General features: G+C 39.2%; 1 long non-coding RNA gene across 1 annotated transcript; it reads left to right on the top strand.

Moving 5' to 3' along the window:
- Positions 1 to 18055: 18055 nt before the first annotated feature.
- LOC126626766 (uncharacterized) lies at positions 18056 to 19137 on the top strand. The gene is made up of 2 exons (XR_007624778.1): positions 18056 to 18644; positions 18773 to 19137. It is a non-coding gene; the product is annotated as an uncharacterized LOC126626766 (long non-coding RNA).
- The last annotated feature ends 844 nt before the right edge of the window (positions 19138 to 19981 follow it).

Genomic DNA, 19981 nt, shown 5'->3' with positions numbered 1-19981 from the left:
CTCAAGATCAAGTCCTGAAGGCCCTTGAAGAAACTTCCATCAACTTTCATGATCAAGCCCCGAAGGTCCTTGAAGAAACTTCCTTCAACCTTCAAGATCAAACCCCGAAGGCTCTTCAAGAAACTTCAAACCGTTCATCAAAGATCAAGTCTCGACGGCCATTGGATCTACAAAACATCCACAAATCTACATCTTACGGAGATCGAATGAGAGGATCAAACTATAAAGAGATTGTAACCCCAAAATCATTAATACAAAATATTATTTTGTACACGTGTTCTTGTCTCATTTCATCGTAGGAAAATTCGTGTTTACAGTTACCAAACATAAATTATACACGTTCTGTTTGTGTTCAAGAAGACAAGCACACAAGTTATTTTTTCAATGAACGAAGAGTTTGATGTGGGGCTTAAGTGGAGAGTGTGAGGAGCACGTAGAGAGTGTAGGGTGAAAATATGGGAGGCAAAAGTGCTAAATTTTTGTCCTCTGTTAAAAAGAACTTGTTACCAAAAAACAAAAATTACCCGAAATTGCTAAACTTTATCCACGTTCTTGTTCCTGATTTTTTCAATTCATTCTTCTAAATTGCTTCGATTGGTTGCAGGCGTAAGCTGTACACTACACTATATAAACCCGAACCAGTTTCAATTCCCTGTTTCTTGTTGATTGGTAGGCAAAATTCCAGAAAGCAGGCGGCAGTTGTAAACTTTAGCAACAAAGCATAGTAAAATTACATTATTCAATTAAAATAAAACAAAATTTTACGTGATGATAACACTTCGAAATTTGATTTATAAATTCGCCAACATACCAAAATTTCAACTTCGGTACTTGAAAAATAATTAGGGGAAAAAAAGATGAAAGAATTGTAGTATATCCTATTAACATTTACATCAGTAATTCTTTTTTTGTTTTTTTCTATTTTTTTCTGGTATAACAATCTGAATATAATCTGGGAAGAGCGGGATTAAACTTCCAGCAGCCGCTGTAGTTAACGAGAGACCAGGGTCTCAAAGCAATTGAGCCCGTCCAGCTCCACAGCGAACCGCGGCGGCGTCCTCCGGCTTTGCTTCTTCACACGAGCCTCCGGCGGGGACTCCATATTTCCCTCTTGCTTTGCTGTGTTAACCGTGTTACTTGATGGAACTGCGGCAGTACTCTGCAACAGGTTTGTCGGGAAGGAGGACTTCACCGTCTGGCCCAAGAACTCAGCACACAAGGCATCGAACGAACTGAACATGGAATTCATGATTTCCTGAACCTGAAGGGTTTTTGCTGATCAGATGATCCAAAACTCGAAAACCCAATTCTTTTTTCCTTCGATCGAGGAAAACCAATTCGGAAAATCAATAAATCTAAACTGTAGAGAGAATTTGAATGTCTGATTGATGAGGAACTTGAGGAAGAAAGGTGGGTATTTATAGGGGCAGGAAGAAAGTTCGAGAGGGGGTGGGATTTGGGATCCGCGCGAAGTGCGTAGATCCTACCTCTGTTTTGCAGTAGCCGCCTAAGACTGCTGGGACTCTAGCTGGTGGGACCATGACAAAGTCCCAAGGAAGAAAGGAAAGGGGAGCATAATTCCACCTTCCAAGTTCTAGGTTTTTTAACTTTGGAGTAAGATTTTTTTCTCCTTTAATTTTTTTTTTCTTTTCTTTTTTTATATTTTATATATATATATATATATATATATATATATATTTACAGAAAAATTGATGTTTTTAATCGTGATCATTTAAATAATAAAATAAGAAAAATAAAATTTAAAGTTTTTAATGTCTTATGACTGGGTCTGATCTATTGTCTTGGTTCCTTGACTTGGAAATTGCATGTACATTGCACACATTGACGTAGTGTTTTTGTATATAGATTTGCATTCATTATAATTTGAGCGACTTTATATCTTTATATTTGTTATGATTTGATAAGTTTAAATTTTGAATTTATTTACTTATCAGACAGATTTTAAAATTTAAACTCATTCAATGAAAATAAATAAAATGATGAACATGATGATCACTTGAAAGTGATGAACAAAAATATTCCAAATAATAAAAGTAAAGAGCATTTCTCTTATTAATTAAAGAGAGAGAATTATGTGCAAATTTGGAGGGTTATCATAAGATAGGACAAGAAAAAAAAAATTATGGGATCGAACAACTTGACTAGATTGACCTTTTGCTTACAAAAACAATGAACTTAGCACAAAAGCTGCACAGCGGACAACACATGTATAAAATATTACATGATATCTATGAGTTGATTTATGCATGTTAGGCCTTTGAAATAACAACCGTGGGTTTCACATTCACAGCTGGATCTAAATACAATTTGATGCACTTGGGCATGAATTTCTTTCTAGTCAGAAAAATATTCTGACTTTTTGTGGGTAAAGAACGAAACAGTGTTCGATATATAAAGACTTAAAAATGATATTCTATTAACCCGATTTAGAGCATATTCTAATATATTAATTGAACTAACCAGTGTTCTATATATAATGAGCTAAGAGCATCTCCAAAAGTAGTTTTAAATTTTTGTTAAACTAGTAAGTGACAGTGTTATAAAATTATTTTAGTTACTCAATTTAACCTTTCATTTTCAACATGTAAAATTATCAGAAAGATGGGACAAAAGCTCACTTCAAACAACACCGATATTGACCTCACGATTTTAATTATCACATGCACAGTCCAACAAGTGTGAAATTTTATCACAAAAGGCCTCGGTATTTATTAAAGTAAGGTAGGATATTTAAACCATTTTTTTCCTCCCTTATTCTACTGATGTGGGATATTTCAACACCCCCCTTCGCTTGGGACCTAATTAGTGGGTCATATGTGGGAGATCAACACATTAGCAACCACAGAGCCAAGAGGACTCACCCAACACACGTGACCAGTGGACCCACCATCATCGCGCAGGGTTGGGGGACCCACCCATCACGTGGCAGTACGGGCCCACTTCTTGACTTTAATATCTTTCAAATTATCATTTAGACGTGCCAAGGTCTACTTTCAACAATACCGATGTTGTTCTCAACTTATGAATTATCACATTCATTTTCTGACATGTATGGGGTTTTATAACAAAGCCTCGGTGTTAATTGATGTGGAGCTAGGATATTTAAACACTTATTTTTTTTTCCCTCATTCAGCTGATGTGGAATATTTCAACAATACTCTCTATTTTGACAAACTTTGAACATTTTATAATTAAAATTCAAACTCAACCAACTCATTTTCTACAACCACTTGCTCGCTTCCTTTTCTCCTTGGTTCACGGGTCCACCATTGAGTTTTATTAATTTTTTTAACATTTAGCATATGAATAGTGACTCCATGAATTTAAAGAGCAACTGTTCACTTTGCTATTATATAAAATCCTTTATAGAGTCTTTTAGAGATGAATTTTTTCAGTTTAACTTTTTAAAATAGAATTTTAGTAGTTTTACAACTTTTCTTGAAAATATTCTAAGTAGCTTCTCGAGTCTCGACTAAGAGCGCATTCCGGTATCATTGAATGTCTTTGGAAAGTTAGAAGTGACAATGGAGACTTCTTGGTGGTTCGATACGAAGAGAAGCTGCACCAAAAATGAATTTACCAAGACTAATGCTCTTGTATTGTGATAAGGGAACGAGGCAGCCTCAAAAGCCTTCAACCTTCAACTCTTCAAGGATAAATGGAATGACTTCAATCTTTGAAAAGGCGAAATAGTAAGTGCATATTTTTTTTTAAATATTACATAATTACTGTTTTGTCCTTTTTATGTAAATATTGTGTATAAAAAACGAGGGTAAAATTGAAAAAATAAGTATAAAAAAGAGGGTAAAATAGGAAAAATATGGATATGGTTGTCATTTTGTCAAAATTTGCAAATTATTATTTTGCCCTCCTTTTGTCAATAGCGTGCATAAAAATAAGGGCAAAACAGAAAAAAAGTGGCAAAATGTTAACAAGGAGGGTTATCTTAATAATAGTATAGATAAAGAAACCTGGGCCATAAACTTGTAAACAAAAAATTGTATTATTGCATTTTCTAGTTTTAAAATAGATGACACCCCACTTAAGAAAAAACCCTAACAAACGATCCACCACCTTTCTCTGCAACTGCAGATTTCAACTCATCTTCTTTAAACAAAATACATGAAATAGACAGAGATTAGTACAAAAAATCAAAGAATAACTACCTTAATTTAATAAATCGCAATAATATTTTCCTTTATACTCCATAAAACAAAAGGTTTACATATCATGAAGTACAATTAGTTCATTATTGTTCGCCAATTGGCAAGCAACAATGTAAGAATTGAACATTAAGCAGGTTTGTTGGAAAGACTAGGGTTCTGCAAAGAAGAACAACCCATCAAAGGTAGGTTGTAAAGCCAGTGCATAGCTCCGCATCCCAGGCTTTGGATTCTGAGTTTCCGGAGTTCTCACGTTCTTGTTCTTGTTCTTGTTCTTGCTCGTTGTAACTTGATTCATGGTTAATGATTCTGAAGAACTCGGAGTGGTATCGTTGGCTTTGGTAGTCGACTTGCAATTAGGCAGAGGCACGCCGCATTCGTCGCCGAAGAAGTCAGCACAGATGCCTCCACTGAATCCACTGAAAACAGACATTGCTTGTCGCACAAACAACAAATTTCACAGCTCACCGAGAGGAGGAGTTTGAGATTGATGAACAAAAAAATTATGAGTTGGCAGAAGACTCAACGATTGCATTGGCCTTTATATAGACAAAGAATTCAGGATTTTAGAGGAAATCAGTTTCCCATTTGGATTCCGAATCCTACCCAATTCAGGAATTCTAGTCTTAATTATGGCACATGTGTGATCTAGTATGTTGTATTGGATTCTATCATGTTTACTATAAATAAAGGTACAAGGCATGAAGAATATTACATCGAATCTTATCTAATCTAGAAATTCCATCAAATATGAGTTGAAATTATTACAATAATTTAGAAAATAATATGGAAATGCTGAAAAAATAGTAATAATAATCTCAAAAAAAAAAAAAAACAATTCAAAGAAAAACTGAATGGCTTATTATATTAACATACCACAAATTGTTAAATAAACCTCATATATTTAATACACCCCACATTTACTTTTTTAATTAAAAATTATCTTAATACACCCCACTTACTTTCCCATAATACCCTCACACCCCATATTCTTAATATACACCTTGTTGATGCACAAAACTGGAGGTCTTGGAACAACGTAAATCCGACCGTGAATCTGCATGTAATGTAAATAACACAAGATATATCGTGGTTCACCCCAATGTTTGGGCTACGTCCACACTGTATGTATTTATCTGAGAGTATTTGTGAGAGAAGGAACTCTGTGAGTGAAGAGCTTTGAGAGGGGGTGAGAGGCTTAGGGTTTGTGAGGGTGAGGAGGCCCTTTTATAGAATAAGGGCTCCTCCCCTAATTACATATTTGCCCATTCCTTTATTACATAATTACATTTAAGTCCCTCGAGTATTTATACGAGGTCTAAATACGGAGGCCCTAAATATGATATAAACAGTAGTCCCCTAAGTCTTCAGTCAAGAGAGTCTTTTGGCTGGAGACTTGAAATTCAGTCCATGTGTGGGCCGAAGTAACTAGATACTGTCTTGAACTGATGCTCAATATGAGGCAGTGCTCAATCTGAAATGACGCTCAACTAGAAGTAGCACACGCTGCGAGGCTGCTCGGCTTATGGCTTATGTTGCCTTGGTTGGCTTAGCTTGTGGCGTTGAAGGTGAGGGAGTCCCTTTTATAGAATAAGGGCTCGCTCCTCAATACATAAATGATGGGCTAGAGTTGATGATCGCGGCGAGGCGGTTGCTCAGTAGGCGGCGATGCTCTCTAATGGTGGTGAGGGAGTCCCTTTTATAAAATAAAGGCTCGTTCCTCAGTACATGAATAATGGGCTAGAGTTGATGCTGCTCTAATGATGGTGAGGGAGTCCCTTTTATAAAGTAAGGGCTCGCTCCTCAATACATAAATAATGGGCTAGAGTCCCCTAAGAATTTTTCATGAGGCCCAGTTGAGGCCCAATATATGGTACCTAATGTAGTCCCCCAAGTCTTCGGTCAATAGAGTCTGTTGGCCGGAGACTTCAAATTGAATCCATGTATGGGCCGAAGTGCGGTTGTTCGGGGGCGGTATTTGTATACCCTGCACTGAAGCTTTATAGGTGAAGCTTTGCAAGTGAAGCTTTGAAGCTAGAGCTCTGTAAATGAAGCTTTTGAAGCTAGAGCTTTTGTAAATGAAGCTTTTGAAGTTGTAACTTTGTAAATGAAGCTTTTGAAGCTGATTGACATGAGTGATGCTCATGAATGTTTATGTTGATTGACATGAGTGATGCTCATGGATGTTGTCATGAGTGATGCTCATGAATGTTAACATGAGTGATGTTCATGAATGTTGACATGAATGATGGTCATGAATGTTTATGTATGATTGTCATGAGTGATGCTCATGAATGTTTATGTATGATTGTCATGACTGATGCTCATGTATGTTTATGTATGAATGACATGAGTAATGCTCATGTATAATTTGGAGTATTGGGCGTACTTTTGATCACCTGGTTGGTGGCATGAATGAGAGTACGGGTTGTACATTTCATCACCTGGTTGGTGGCATGAATGGCTAGTTGCCAAATGATATTAGAGTATGGGTTGTACATTTCATCACCTGGTTGGTGGTAATAGGGCGGGTTGCCGAATAATTTTGAAGTACTGGGCGTACTTTTGATCACCTGGTTGGTGGTAATAGCGGTAGATTGCTGAATAATTTTGGAGTACGGGCGTACTTTTGATCACCTGGTTGGTGCTATTTTGGGCTTATGGGCCTTCGCCCTCCACACAACATTGCAGCCCATTATTTTGGGCTTGCCGGTTTTTTTTTTTTTTTTTTTTTTTTTACCCTCTGATGGGGTTTATACAAATATCTCCAAAAGATACGAAAAAATAAATTACATCATTTAAAAATAAATAAAGCAGTCGTTGGTGCGTTGCTTTTGCTTTTGTTTCCTGCTTTGCTTTTGCTTTCTTCTTTTGCTTTCTCTTTAAAGTGACAACTGCTTAGACACTGATATTTCTGTGGTAATAATTGCAGTGGAGATAATATATATAACAGGTGAGTGCATGGTTGGAGTTCGTAGAGGACCCGTTGGTGGTGCCCGTGCCACTACTAGTGGATGATTGCCTTTGCCTGTTTTTTTATGATGGTGTCTCTTTCTTTTTTGCTTTGCTCTGTTCATTGCACGTTTCTCTCTGTCTCTCCACCTCTTCTACTTTGATGTATGATGATGTGTAGTGATCAGGAGCCGGTGCCTCATGATGATCGGAGACTACATGATTATTCCTCTTTCCTGAGTGGCTCTGATGACAGCACCTCTCCCCTGCATACGAATCCCCCGCCGAGAATCTATAAACCCCATAACCATGCCTCAATCCTTGCCTGTATTGCCCCTTGGGCTGTCAGAACCTCGAGAACAGTATATAGTCGTCTCATCAGGTTGCTCACCTGCACCAATCAGGCAAAGTCGCTTTTTTATTTGAATATTATAAGCAAGATGTCTTCCGCCTGCTGCAATTAGAATAGTATCGCCTGCTTCAGTGACGACCCGTCATAGGAAACCCGTTTGAAAATTTTCTTAAACTCAGTAAAAAAAAAAAACAAAAAAAAACCCATCTTGGAAATGGGGCTGAAGCACGGAGGCTAATGCATGTTTGTGCAGTCTAAGGGGAATGGAGAAGAGAAGAGAGGCACATGGAATTCTGGGGACGGAGATAAGCCTCGAGGCCACGGTGGTTCGAGCCACAGAGGAGCGGAGAACGGATCTGGTGGCGGCGACCCGCAGGCTGCTTAAAAGGCTCTGATTCGTTGGTGCAACAGCATGTGAGAATTGTTGTGAGGATGGTTTGGGGTCGTCGGTTTGTTGTGAGGATGGCGATACGGACGTCTCATCCTTGACGGCGAGGTTAATGAGGGTGAGTAGGACCGACTCGTGAGACTCGGGCGAGTCACGAATGTGGAGCATGGATACCAGTGGGCTCACCGAGTCGGAGAGCTGGCGCCGACACCGCTACGAGATCTTTGTGAGGCGCCGGATTTCCTGGGCTCCCTGGAGCTTGGATGGACGACTGTGTATAAGGAGAATGTGGGAGGGAGTGAGTCTGGAGTCGACTACACAGAATGCACAGCACCGCCGTAATGAAGCTCGGCTTCACTTTTACCTTCACCTTCATCTTTTTCAATATGTGGGTATGTTGTTGTTGAATGTTGATTAGCAGAGAGTTGGGAGCAGAGTCTACACTATTAGCTGTATATTTGCTGCTTTCTTCTTCCTCAGCCCTCACACGGACAACACCACAAAAGAGAAGAACGAGAGAGACTTTGGCCTTTTCACTCTCGATTCTCATATTTGATTCAACCAAACCACCAACAACCTAACGGGAGTTTACCACGAGAGAGACACCGACCTTTTCACTATCGATTCACAAATTAGAAACATCGACTGCACAGAGAGAGATGAAGCAAAAAGAGAAGGTGATCTGTGGAGAGAGAGATGAGTGTTTGAGATTTGGATCTTTTCTGTTTCTGGGTTTTTGGGTGGATTTTGCAGATTCAAGGTGGAGATGAAAAAAAATGAAAGAACCGACATAGCTTTTCGTGTCGCTTCCCACAGACGGCGCCAACTGTTGATGCACAAAACCGGAGGTCTTGGAACAACGTAAATCCGACCATGAATCTGCATGTAATGTAAATAACACAAGATATATCGTGGTTCACCCCAATGTTTGGGCTACGTCCACACTGTATGTATTTATCTGAGAGTATTTGTGAGAGAAGGAACTCTGTGAGTGAAGAGCTTTGAGAGGGGGTGAGAGGCTTAGGGTTTGTGAGGGTGAGGAGGCCCTTTTATAGAATAAGGGCTCCTCCCCTAATTACATATTTGCCCCTTCCTTTATTACATAATTACATTTAAGTCCCTCGAGTATTTATACGATGTCTAAATACGGAGGCCCTAAATATGGTATAAACACACCTTATATTTTCTATATGCACCTCATATATTCTATACACCCCACATTTCTCAAATCTTATAAATCTTTTTAATTTAGATAAATAATGCCGACTAAAAGTTTGACAAAAGATGCCGCCTGGGATTTAAAGTATATGTGGGTTGTTTTCAATTCCACCATTAAAACATATGTCGTCATTTTTTTTAATATTTTGGTGGTAATTTTATGAGTTTAATTCTTCATGTAATACCTGTGATCCCTAAAAGATGAATACGAACATAGAAGCTTGAATAATGCATCAAAAGCAAGATTAAATAATTATCGATGTTGTCAAAATAACTAAAACAATAAATAATGTGAAGTCTACCGCATGTGAAGCTTCTGAAACATCGATTTCGTGTTTCATTCATCAAAAATAATATTTCTCAATCAACATGTTTGTAGTTTCATTGATTAGGGTTTTGTTCAACAATGGAAGGTCAGAGGGGTTTTGATTGTTGAAGAAGATAAATAATATGTTAAAAGTGATTTGGGGTGTATATAGTGTTGATGCACAAAATCGGAAGGGTCTTGGAATAACGTAAATCCGACTGTGAATCTGCAAGAAAGTAAATAACACAAGATGTATCGTGGTTCACCCCAATGTTTGGGCTACGTTCACACTGATATTGTATTTCCGAAAGGATTGTGAGGGAGAGAGTATGAGAGCCTCTGTAATGAGAGTGAGGCTTTGAGAGGGGGTGAGAGGGCCTAGGAATTGGCCTAAGAAAATGGCCTCTCCTAATTGTGAGGGTGAGGAGTCCTTTTATAGAATAAGGCCTCCTCACTTATTACATATTTGCCCCTTCCTTTATTACATAATTACATTTAAGTCCCCCGAGTATTTGTACGAGATCTAAATACGGAGGCCCTAAGTATGGTATAAACAGTAGTCCCCCAAGTCTTCAGTCAAGAGAGTCTTTTGGCTGGAGACTTGAAACTCAGTCCATGTGTGGGCCGAAGTAATTAGATGTTGTCTTGAACTGATGTTCGATATGAGGCGATACTCAATCTGAAATGATGCTCAACTAGAAGTAGCACATGCTGCGAGGTTACAAGGCTCGTGGCTTATGTTGCCTTGGTTGGCTCGGCTTGTGGTGTTGAAAGTGAGGGAGTCCCTTTTATAGAATAAGGGTTCGCTCCTCAATACATGAATAATGGGCTAGAGTTGATGCTCTCTAATGATGGTGAGGGAGTCCATTCTATAGGCTCGCTCCTCAATACATAAATGATGGGCTATAGTTGATGCTCGCGGCGAGGCGTTTGCTCAGTAGACGGTGATGTTTTCTAATGAAAGTGAGGGAGTCCTTTTTATAAAATAAGAGTTCGCTCCTCAATACATAAATAATGGGCTACAGTCCCCCAAGTATTTTTCATGAGGCCTAGTTGAGGCCCAATATATGGTGCATAATGTAGTCCTCTAAGTCTTCGGTCAATAGAGTCTGTTGGTTGGAGACTTCAAATTGAATCCATGTATGGGCCGAAGTGGCGGTTGTTCGGAGGCGGTATTTGTATACCCTGCACTGGAGCTTTGTAGGTGAAACTTTGTAAGTGAAGCTTTGAAGCTGGATTTTTTGTAAATGAAGCTTTTGAAGCTAGAGCTTTTGTAAATGAAGCTTTTGAAGCTAGAGCTCTGTAAATGAAGCTTTTGAAGCTAGAGCTTTTGTAAATGAAGCTTTTGAAGCTAGAGTTCTGTAAATGAAGCTTTTAAAGCTGATTGACATAAGTGATGCTCATGGATGTTGACATGAGTGATGCTCATGAATGTTTATGTTGATTGACATGAGTGACGCTCATGAATGTTGAAATGAGTGATGCTCATGAATGTTTATGTATGATTGATATGAGTGATGCTCATGAATGTTTACGTATGATTGACATGATTAATGCTCATGTATAATTTTGAAGTACTGGATGTACTTTTGATCACCTGGTTAGTGATAATAGCAGCAGGCTGCCGAATAATTTTTTTGAGTACTAGGCGTACTTTTGATCACCTGGTTGGTGGTAATAGCAGCAGGGTTCCGAATAATTTTTTGTAGTACTGAGCGTATTTTTGGTCACCTGGTTGGTGCTATTTTGGGCTTATGGGCCTTTGCCCTCCACACAACATTCCAGCCCATTTATTTTGGGCTTTGCCTTTTTTTTTTTTTTTTTTTTTTAACCTTCTGATGGGGTTTATACAGATGTCTCCAAAAGATAAGAAAAATAAATTACATCATTAAAAAATAAATCCAACCCTCTACTCAATGGGTCACGCCCATAATTCTCTTTTCCGCATGCCATCACCACGGAACTCAATGGGTCATGCCCATAATTCTCAGTTTGAGGGTATCTTTTTTCGACCTTGCCTCATGTATCTTGCATTCTAAAAGCCGTGTATTAGACACAAGATTATCAACAACAACTTTTTGTTGATCAAGTTGAGATTTCAAAATATTAACACTATCAGCAAAAGATTTATGCCTCTTCAGAGCTTCACGTGCAAGATCCTCCTCTCATTTACACAAGATTATCACGTGCATGGTGTCGGAAAGGTTTCAAAGTATTCAACAAGATGCTGATCACCTCTCCCTCTTTCTTCATCATCATTTTTTTTTACTCAATTCTTTTCCTCCCTTTATTCCTTGCTTTTCTTTCTACTTTTACTTTTGCTTTACTGGTGGTCTCAACAAGAAACATGATGTCTTGTTGGGTGTCTTCATCTCAATATGTAATAAATATTATAAAATAATAATGAGATATTAAATAAACAAAAATGATTTGTAGAAGATGGAGTCCTTATCTTCTCCAATGGATTTTTGTCGGATAGTAGAATCTTGTACTGGACCAGAGTCTTGGTGGCGGAGGATGAGCTTTTGCTGCAGCAGCCGGAAATGCTCTTCCTTTTCTTCCTTGCCTCGGATTTCTTGAGTATAGGACAGAACATTACCTATATCTGCCATTTAAACGAGCTCAGCCTCGGATAATGAGAGGGCAGCAGCCCAGAATACCCTCTTTGTGAGCTCATCCGGATCACTGACATTGTCGCCTCCGTTGCCGTCACCATGGATTTGTCGTCAAATTGTTGAAAACTAGACAGCCAGGAATCTAAGTCGTTGGTATGGCGCTAAAGGCGATCCCGGATGACGGTGTTCTCTTCCTTGGTGAATGGCTGGTTTAGGAGGCCGCACCTCTCGAGAAACTTGGTACAAGTCCTGACAAAAAAGAAAACTAAGAAACCCGCAGAGACGTTGAAAAAGGGGGTAATACCGGTGGTGAGGTTGAGCTTCATGACGATGACGCTGAAGAGGATGCTCGCTGAGGACGAAACTTATGAAAAAGGCTTTGAACATGAGCTGCTCCCGCCATGACAGCACTGGTTGGTTCTTGAACAACTTCTCCACCGACAGTAGTTCTTCCTTTACCGTGTCATCGTCATCGTCTTGCACCACCACGTACTTGTTCTTCAAGTAGTAGAAAACTAGCAACTCATCAGGCGGGGCAGAATTTGAACCCAGGGAGTAGGATCACATTTACTTGAATTGCATCTCCTTCTTTAGTTGTCATGTTGCTGCTGCTACTGCCACTGCTACTTCTGGCGGAATTTCAGCGCCAAAATGAGGGTGAAGCTGGTTGCCACAGAGCGATCGGGCGATTCCTCTGGCGATGATCTCGGCCATTCTACCAGCTCCGACAAACACGGCGAGGCACTAAGCTCACCCGCGACTTCAGCTCCGACCACCCTCTAGCGATGCGATTGGGAGAGACCTAACCCTTGGAATTGCGGTGATGCCGCAGGCTGAGCATGCCAGTACTCGGGGTATACAGATTCATAGGTTTCTTTCGAATTTGCCAAATTTCTTTCCTTTGTGTATTGTTTCTCTCTCTTGTTGAAGTTGGATGGCAGGATCAAATCCGGATTGGTCAAACTTGGGGCGCTCCAACCCTCCGGCGCCACCGCCCTTGGAAGTCCCAAACCTGGCCGTCACGGCCACGCGACTACCTCTCCATCTTTTTGGGCCTTCTTCGACAGCCAAAACCTTAAAACAACTGCGCGGCGAAGCTGACAGATGAGCGAATCCGATCATCTTGGTCAGTATGAGTAGTCTCCGGCGGTGGTAGCTTGAGCAAATTAGTGGGTAAGATTAGAAGAACGCACAAAAACTCGGAAGAAAGATGGAAATCAGGGAGAGAATATTTCCAAATTCTATGATATATCTGAAATGAGATTTGAGTGTTTTGATTTGTTGCGGATCCACGTTGGACAGTGGTTGTGATGAAAAATTTTTGTTTGGGTTTTTGCAGATTTTACAGATTCATGATGGAGGTGAAAAAAATGAAAGAGAACCGACATAGCTTTTCGTGTCATTTCCCATAGACGGCACCAAATGTTGATGCACAAAACCGGAAGGGTCTTGGAATAACGTAAATCCGACCGTGAATCTGCAAGAAAGTAAATAACACAAGATGTATCATAGTTCACCCCAATGTTTGGGTTACGTCTACACTGATATTGTATTTCTGAAAGGATTGTGAGGGAGAGAGTGTGAGAGCCTCTGTAATGAGAGTGAGGCTTTGAGAAGGGGTGAGAGGGCCTAGGAATTGGCCTAAGAAAATGGCCTCTCCTAATTGTGAGGGTGAGGAGTCCTTTTATAGAATAAGGGCTCCTCACTTATTACATATTTGCCCCTTTCTTTATTACATAATTACATTTAAGTCCCCCGAGTATTTGTACAAGATCTAAATACGGAGGCCCTAAGTATGGTATAAACATATAGATTTTTTTTTTAAACCTAATAAGGTCAAAATTGTCATTGCATAGTAGGATAAATAAGCTATTTAATATTAAATTTTAATGTGTGGTGCATTTAAAATTTTATAGGGTGCTAATATAAAAAGCCAAACTGAATAACTAAAGTAGCTCACATCACTAAACTAACCTATGACTCTAATCCCTGACTGCCGCCATGAATCGAAGCGGCACCACCATGGAACTCAATGCATTTTATTTATGAAGAACATGTGAAACAATTGACGAATATGTAGACTCAAACTTAGTCTCTAATGATTGAATCGCACATAAAAGCGAACATAAGTCCCAACCCCTGCCCTCCCAATCCAGCTCTTTCACCACTCCAAAGCATATTGATACCAACAATTTCACTTTCGTTCCTTTGGGGTGTTTTTGAGAAGGAATGAAAGTGAAATAGTCGGTGACAGAGATGGATTTCCTAGAGAAAAGAGGTTGGTTCTAAAGAGAAGGTGCCTGAGAGAGACATGGAGTCTAAGTCGATATTTGTGTGTCTATGTAGTTGGAGTATCACCTCAGTAGGCTTCAACATATGGTTATGGATGAAGTTCCATGGCAACTATCATAACTCATGACCAAGGCTCTACAGATATTGAGAGATTAACTTGATTACAATCACCTTACATTCATACCACATATTAATACAAAAAATACTAAAATTTTGTTCATCTCCCTAATCTATCTCAACTTTCTTTTTGAATTGTTTTTAGCTAATTTACCTCATGAACTGTATACTAAAGGATCATGAAGCACTAAATATTAAGAAAAATCCCTTTTCTACAATAAGAAATACAACCAAAAAAGAACTGAACATCAAGCAGAATTTTGGAAAACAATGGTTTCAAACCAGAACAAACCATCTAAGGCAGGTGCAAAGGGTGGTGCCAATCTTCGCGGTTTCACAGCCAAGTCGGCTTCTGGTGATGATGAGTCGTTGGCGTTGCCCACATTTCTATTCTTCTTGCTCACAATAACTTCTCTCCTGGCCAATTCTGAAGAACTAATCTTATGGCGTGTTTACCAAACCGGAACAGAATGGCAAGAAATGGAATTGCATTATTTTCCTGGCATTTAAGCCGTTTACTAACATTTCCAGAATGAAAAACAAGATGGGGTCCACTTAAAATTATGAATTGGATCCCTGAATCTCCCAGAATAGGATCCTCTAAATGGAGGTGGTATTTGGTTTCCGGGGAGAAAGCTCTTCCAGGAATCCAACTTTTATACCCAAACTACCCCCTAGATGGATGGGCTTCCAAGACTGAGTTGGTGGAATGGGTTGTCGTTGGCGAAAAACAGATTTGAAACTCGTTCGGTGCTGCATCTGCCAATTGAACGACACTCTAACACCTAGAATTGAAGCTGAAGTGGTGGTGGATCCACTGCTATGGTGGTTGGTATATTCCAGTGGATGTGTGGTTGGAGAAATATGGAGTGAGATGACAAGTAGGTGGAAAAATAAAAGGGGGAAGCTGAAGATAGTGGAGTATGTGTAGTGCGGACCATGAAAGAAGATAGTTGGGGTATGAGACGGAAGCGAGACCGCAGTGCAACTAGACAAGAAGATAGTTAGGAATGTCAGTACTACAAGATAGAGAATGCATAAGGTAAAGTAGAAAATGGACACCAAGAATTTATGTGGTTCGGCAATTTATGCCTACGTCCACGAAATAAGGATCAATCTTCACTATATGAAAAAATGAGTACAACAAGAGTAATCTTACCAAGCCAAAGACAAGGCTTGATGGATACAAGAAAGTATGACACACTTTCTATCACTCTGAACTTCACTCACAATGTGTAGTGGAACACTCTCACTCTCACTCTTGGAGTGGAACTTTAGCTTTGGACTTGATCCTTTGCTACTCACACTTGGTTCTTAATTGGTTACTTCACTACAACATCACACCCATATTTATAGGTGAGGGTTTGGCATTCTACTAGTTTCTAGTGTATTCTTCAAACTTCTAGTATAGATAATTCTAGACTCGCCACAAAATTGTAGCTTCTAGATCTTTCCATTTGCAACCAAGGAAGCTAGTACTCTCTAGCTTCTTCCATCAACTTAATAACATGCTAGAATTGTCTAGCATGCTCCAGCCGCCTCTCTTGCTTACTAGAATAATCTAGAACATTGATCATTGGCTGGACCATATACCAACAGTTGGTATATTCCAGTGGCTGTGTGGTTGGAGATAGATGGAATGAGATGACAAGTAGATGGAAAAATAAGAGGGGTAAGCTGAAGATAGTTGGGGTATGTGCAGTGCGGACCATGCAAGAAGATAGTTGGGGTATGAGATGGCAGCGAGACCGCAGTGCAACTAGACAAGGTAAGGCAAGGAAAGGCATAAGGGAGTGGATTTGGTAATTGGCATGTTTGGAAAGGCAGGGGTGGGTGAAGGGAATCTGATTAAGAAATTTAATTTAATTAAGATATAGATGAATTTTATTATATAAATTTAATTAAGAAATTTAATTTAATTAATTAGTATGCAAATAATTTATTTATGTAAGGGCAATTTAGTAATTAACTTAGTTTTAATTCCGATTGAAGTGAATTAGTAAATAACTTTACGGATTCAACATCATTCCTACTCCGATTCCAGACAGTTTTAGTAAACAACTCCATCAAGAATCTGATTCTGATTCCAACTCATTTCAATTCCTCCTTAATCCAATTCCTCTCAATCTGATTACGAATTAATAAACGCATCCTTAGTATCTTTTGCTTTGGTTGTCGACTTGCGAATAGGCAGCAGCAAACCATGATCATCACCAAAGTAGTCACCACATATGCCTCCACGAAATCCACTGAAAAAAGACATTCTCACACAACCTAGAAATCGAGCAGGACTCAAGATTGCATTGACCTTATATAGACAAGGGATTAAGGATTTTAAACGAATTACAAGCTAGTTTCCCTTTAGTAATCCAACTTCCTGGTAAATGTAGGAAGTTCGGGTTTTGAATTAAGTGGTATTCCTTGTTTAATTATAAGTAGTGCTTTTCCTTAGTAGTTTTGGAAATTGTTTAGATTAAGAAACAATTAAACTAAGTTAAAAGAAAAAGGGTTTATCTTTGATTCGCAACTCATCTGCCCAACTAAAGCTCTTTGACTTTGCTTTCAAATAGCACTTCCTTTTAGAGGGGTCCAAGATCACATCTAGTGCTTCATCTTTATATCCCTTTCGTTGGTGAATCCTCTGGTGCTTGAAGGGGCAGGAAATCCACTTACACCGCAGCATTATCAGAAGAAAGACCAAATATGAGCTGAAGAATCTTTGACCATATTCATACGTCTCCCTCGTAATATTCGATGTTTCCAACTACTTTATACACAACGCTATTAGATGCGTTCTCGCCGTCTTTGATACAACTAAAGACATCAATAGGTCTTGAGTTTGATTTATTTATTTGTGGAATAAGCGTATCTAATAATCATAAAAATCTTCTAGTTGGGTTCTTTCTAAGAACGAAATTTATCATAAACAATTATTTCGCTTGTGACATTTAATCCTCACTTTATTAGGAGAGGTTTTGCATTGAAATTTCATGAAACAGTTAAATTTCATCAATCAATGAGTTGTTGCCCAAATTCTATTTGCTATCTCATCTCTTACACGAGCCATCTCCCTAAGTTGGCCCTTGAGTTATGTCAATCCCAATTGGATTGTTTGAACTGCTTCCCACCTCCTGTTGATTTTCACTTTCAATAATCCCAGTACTGGAGATTTTCATACCTTAGATGAAACCCACAATTTTTGTTTTTTCTTTCTAGGAATTTATGAGTGAGATGAGAGATGAGCCGCCTTCAAATCGAGAGAAACGAGGGAGCGAGAGGTCTAAGATGAAGAGGAAGGGGTGGAGCTCATGACATGTGAGAGAGGAGGCGAGCTCAAGTTGCGACACCTGTGAGCGAGTCGAATAGGCATGTGAGCGAGTCGTATAGGCATGTGAGAGAGGAAGGGGTGGACCATCTTCGTTGTTGTACCCAAAGAAAAAGGCACTCTAACCTACTCTCCCCCTCCCCTAACCTAATGGTGTACCTACCTCTATCAACTAAACCAACCTTCACGCCTCACACTCTCATGCTTACCCTTCTCACATCATCCAGTTTCTTAATGTGAACATGTCCTACAAATGCTTGACATAGCGCCTCAATAACAAAACTAGGCCAAAAAAGAAAATCGATTGGAACCCAAAATTTTTTTTTGCACTCATTAATTCTGTCTAAAAATAGTTTTGATCTCCACACTAGATTCATTGTAAGATATGAATTAGTGGATGCATTTTCGAACATCTACCCCGTTTATTCACGTAACTGTCGATTTTAGATTTTTTTTGGCAAATCAAACGCCGTGCAATCACAACCATCCATCTATCCGACCAACCAAAACACGCCAGCGTGGCAAAGAATCTCAGCACGAAGCCGGATCTAAATTTTAAAATTAAATCCCGTTAAATGCGGTTCGATGAAGTCCCCCTTTACCCGCGAACGCGTATAAATAACGGCCCACCAAAGGCGCCACCCAACGCCTCTCCGCAACGGAAAATTAGGAAAAAAGAAAACGAAATCGCAAAGTTCGGGTCCGAGATCCGGCGAGCCTCGTCGGGTTTCGACCACCTGAATTCGAATCATTAGTTTCGGAGCTCCGAAACGCACCGTTTCTCTCCTCTCGTCGACTTCGAGTTCTCCGACAATGAAGGGGTCCGGCAGTCTGGTCGCGTCGGTGGTCGCCGTTTCGACGGTGGCTCTGACGACGTCGTCACCGTCCAACCAGGTACGCATAAAATTACAAAATGCTGCTGCAAGGTGTTGTTTTTCCATCAAATTTCATGAAATTAGTTTATGGATCTGCTAATATATCGGAACCTTAATCTAATTACGGCGTTAATTGCATTTGATTAGGGTTCTTCTTCCCCGGCGACGAAGAACGGCGGACAAAATTCGAATTCGGCGTCGGATAAGGATAAATTCGAGCCGAGATTCGACGGGTTGAGGTTCATTGAGACGCTGGTGACGGCGCACAGATGATTAATATGACGGCGGAGCTCGGGAGTTAATTGTCAGCCCCGCGATTAGAATTCAAAGGAAGAAAACTTGTGCTTTCCTTTTTCTTTCCTCTTTATTTTTTCTTATTTTTCCGAAGTTGAAGACTTTGGCTTCGATTTGTGATTGGGTCCCTTTTGGGTGTTTAATTTAGGTTCTCCAATCTCATAATTCATATTAATTACCATTTAATCTCATATTAATTCAATGAGAAGCTTTTTCTTTTTCTTTTTTTATTTAATTTTAATTTTTTGAAATTTGGGGGATCATATGAATCTTCGTGATTTCCAGAAGTACATGTGACAAGGTCTGGACATTGTTTGTATTTCGTTGTAAATTGTCGGTAGCGAATTGGGGTTTCTTGCTGCGAGACGAAATTACTTGAAATTGTACAAACGATTAAACATAGGGAACTTAAAGCTCCGGTACTATTTATTTTAACGAAAAATTATATTTTTACATTAAAAAGTTAATCCTGATATTATTCAGTTTATCTTTATTTTAACATTATTGTTAAAACTCAAAATTTTTAAATAATTGTCATTAGTTTTCTTTAAAACACATGCTTCTGGTTCCAGTTGCTGTTTTTCAATGTTGGAAATTACGTTTTGTTTTTTGTTTTTGACTTTTTGTTAATTGTTGATTGTTAATTGTTAATTGTTAATTGTGAGAAGAAAGGATTTGCTGGGTTTGATTTTTGTCTTATAATTTCTAATTACCCAACGTTCTGGGTTTGCTTTGCTTGCCCTGTATATTATTTTAAATTTGGTAGTTATAAAAATAAATTAATCGTACACATTATTGGCCAATTCGAGTGATGTGGGAATGAGATCCTCTTTGGATCTCAGATTCCTGTCCTTTCGGACTAGGCAATCCAGAGCATTCAAGAGGGAGAGATATCTGAGCGTTGAGGAGAGACGTTACGTGTGAGATGGCTAATAGGGATAGCACAATTTAAATTAAAAGGTCCAGATTGTTCTGTTCGCGGGCTCCAGATCCCAATCCCTTTTGTTATGTACATGACTTTCATGTTACGGAATGTTAATGTTATGTAAAAAGTTAAAACGC

The sequence above is a fragment of the Malus sylvestris genome, chromosome 6, assembly GCF_916048215.2.
Source record: "Malus sylvestris chromosome 6, drMalSylv7.2, whole genome shotgun sequence".
Lineage (NCBI taxonomy): Eukaryota > Viridiplantae > Streptophyta > Magnoliopsida > Rosales > Rosaceae > Malus > Malus sylvestris.
Note: the sequence above shows the minus strand (reverse complement) of the source record. Positions and strands in the feature narration are given on the sequence as shown.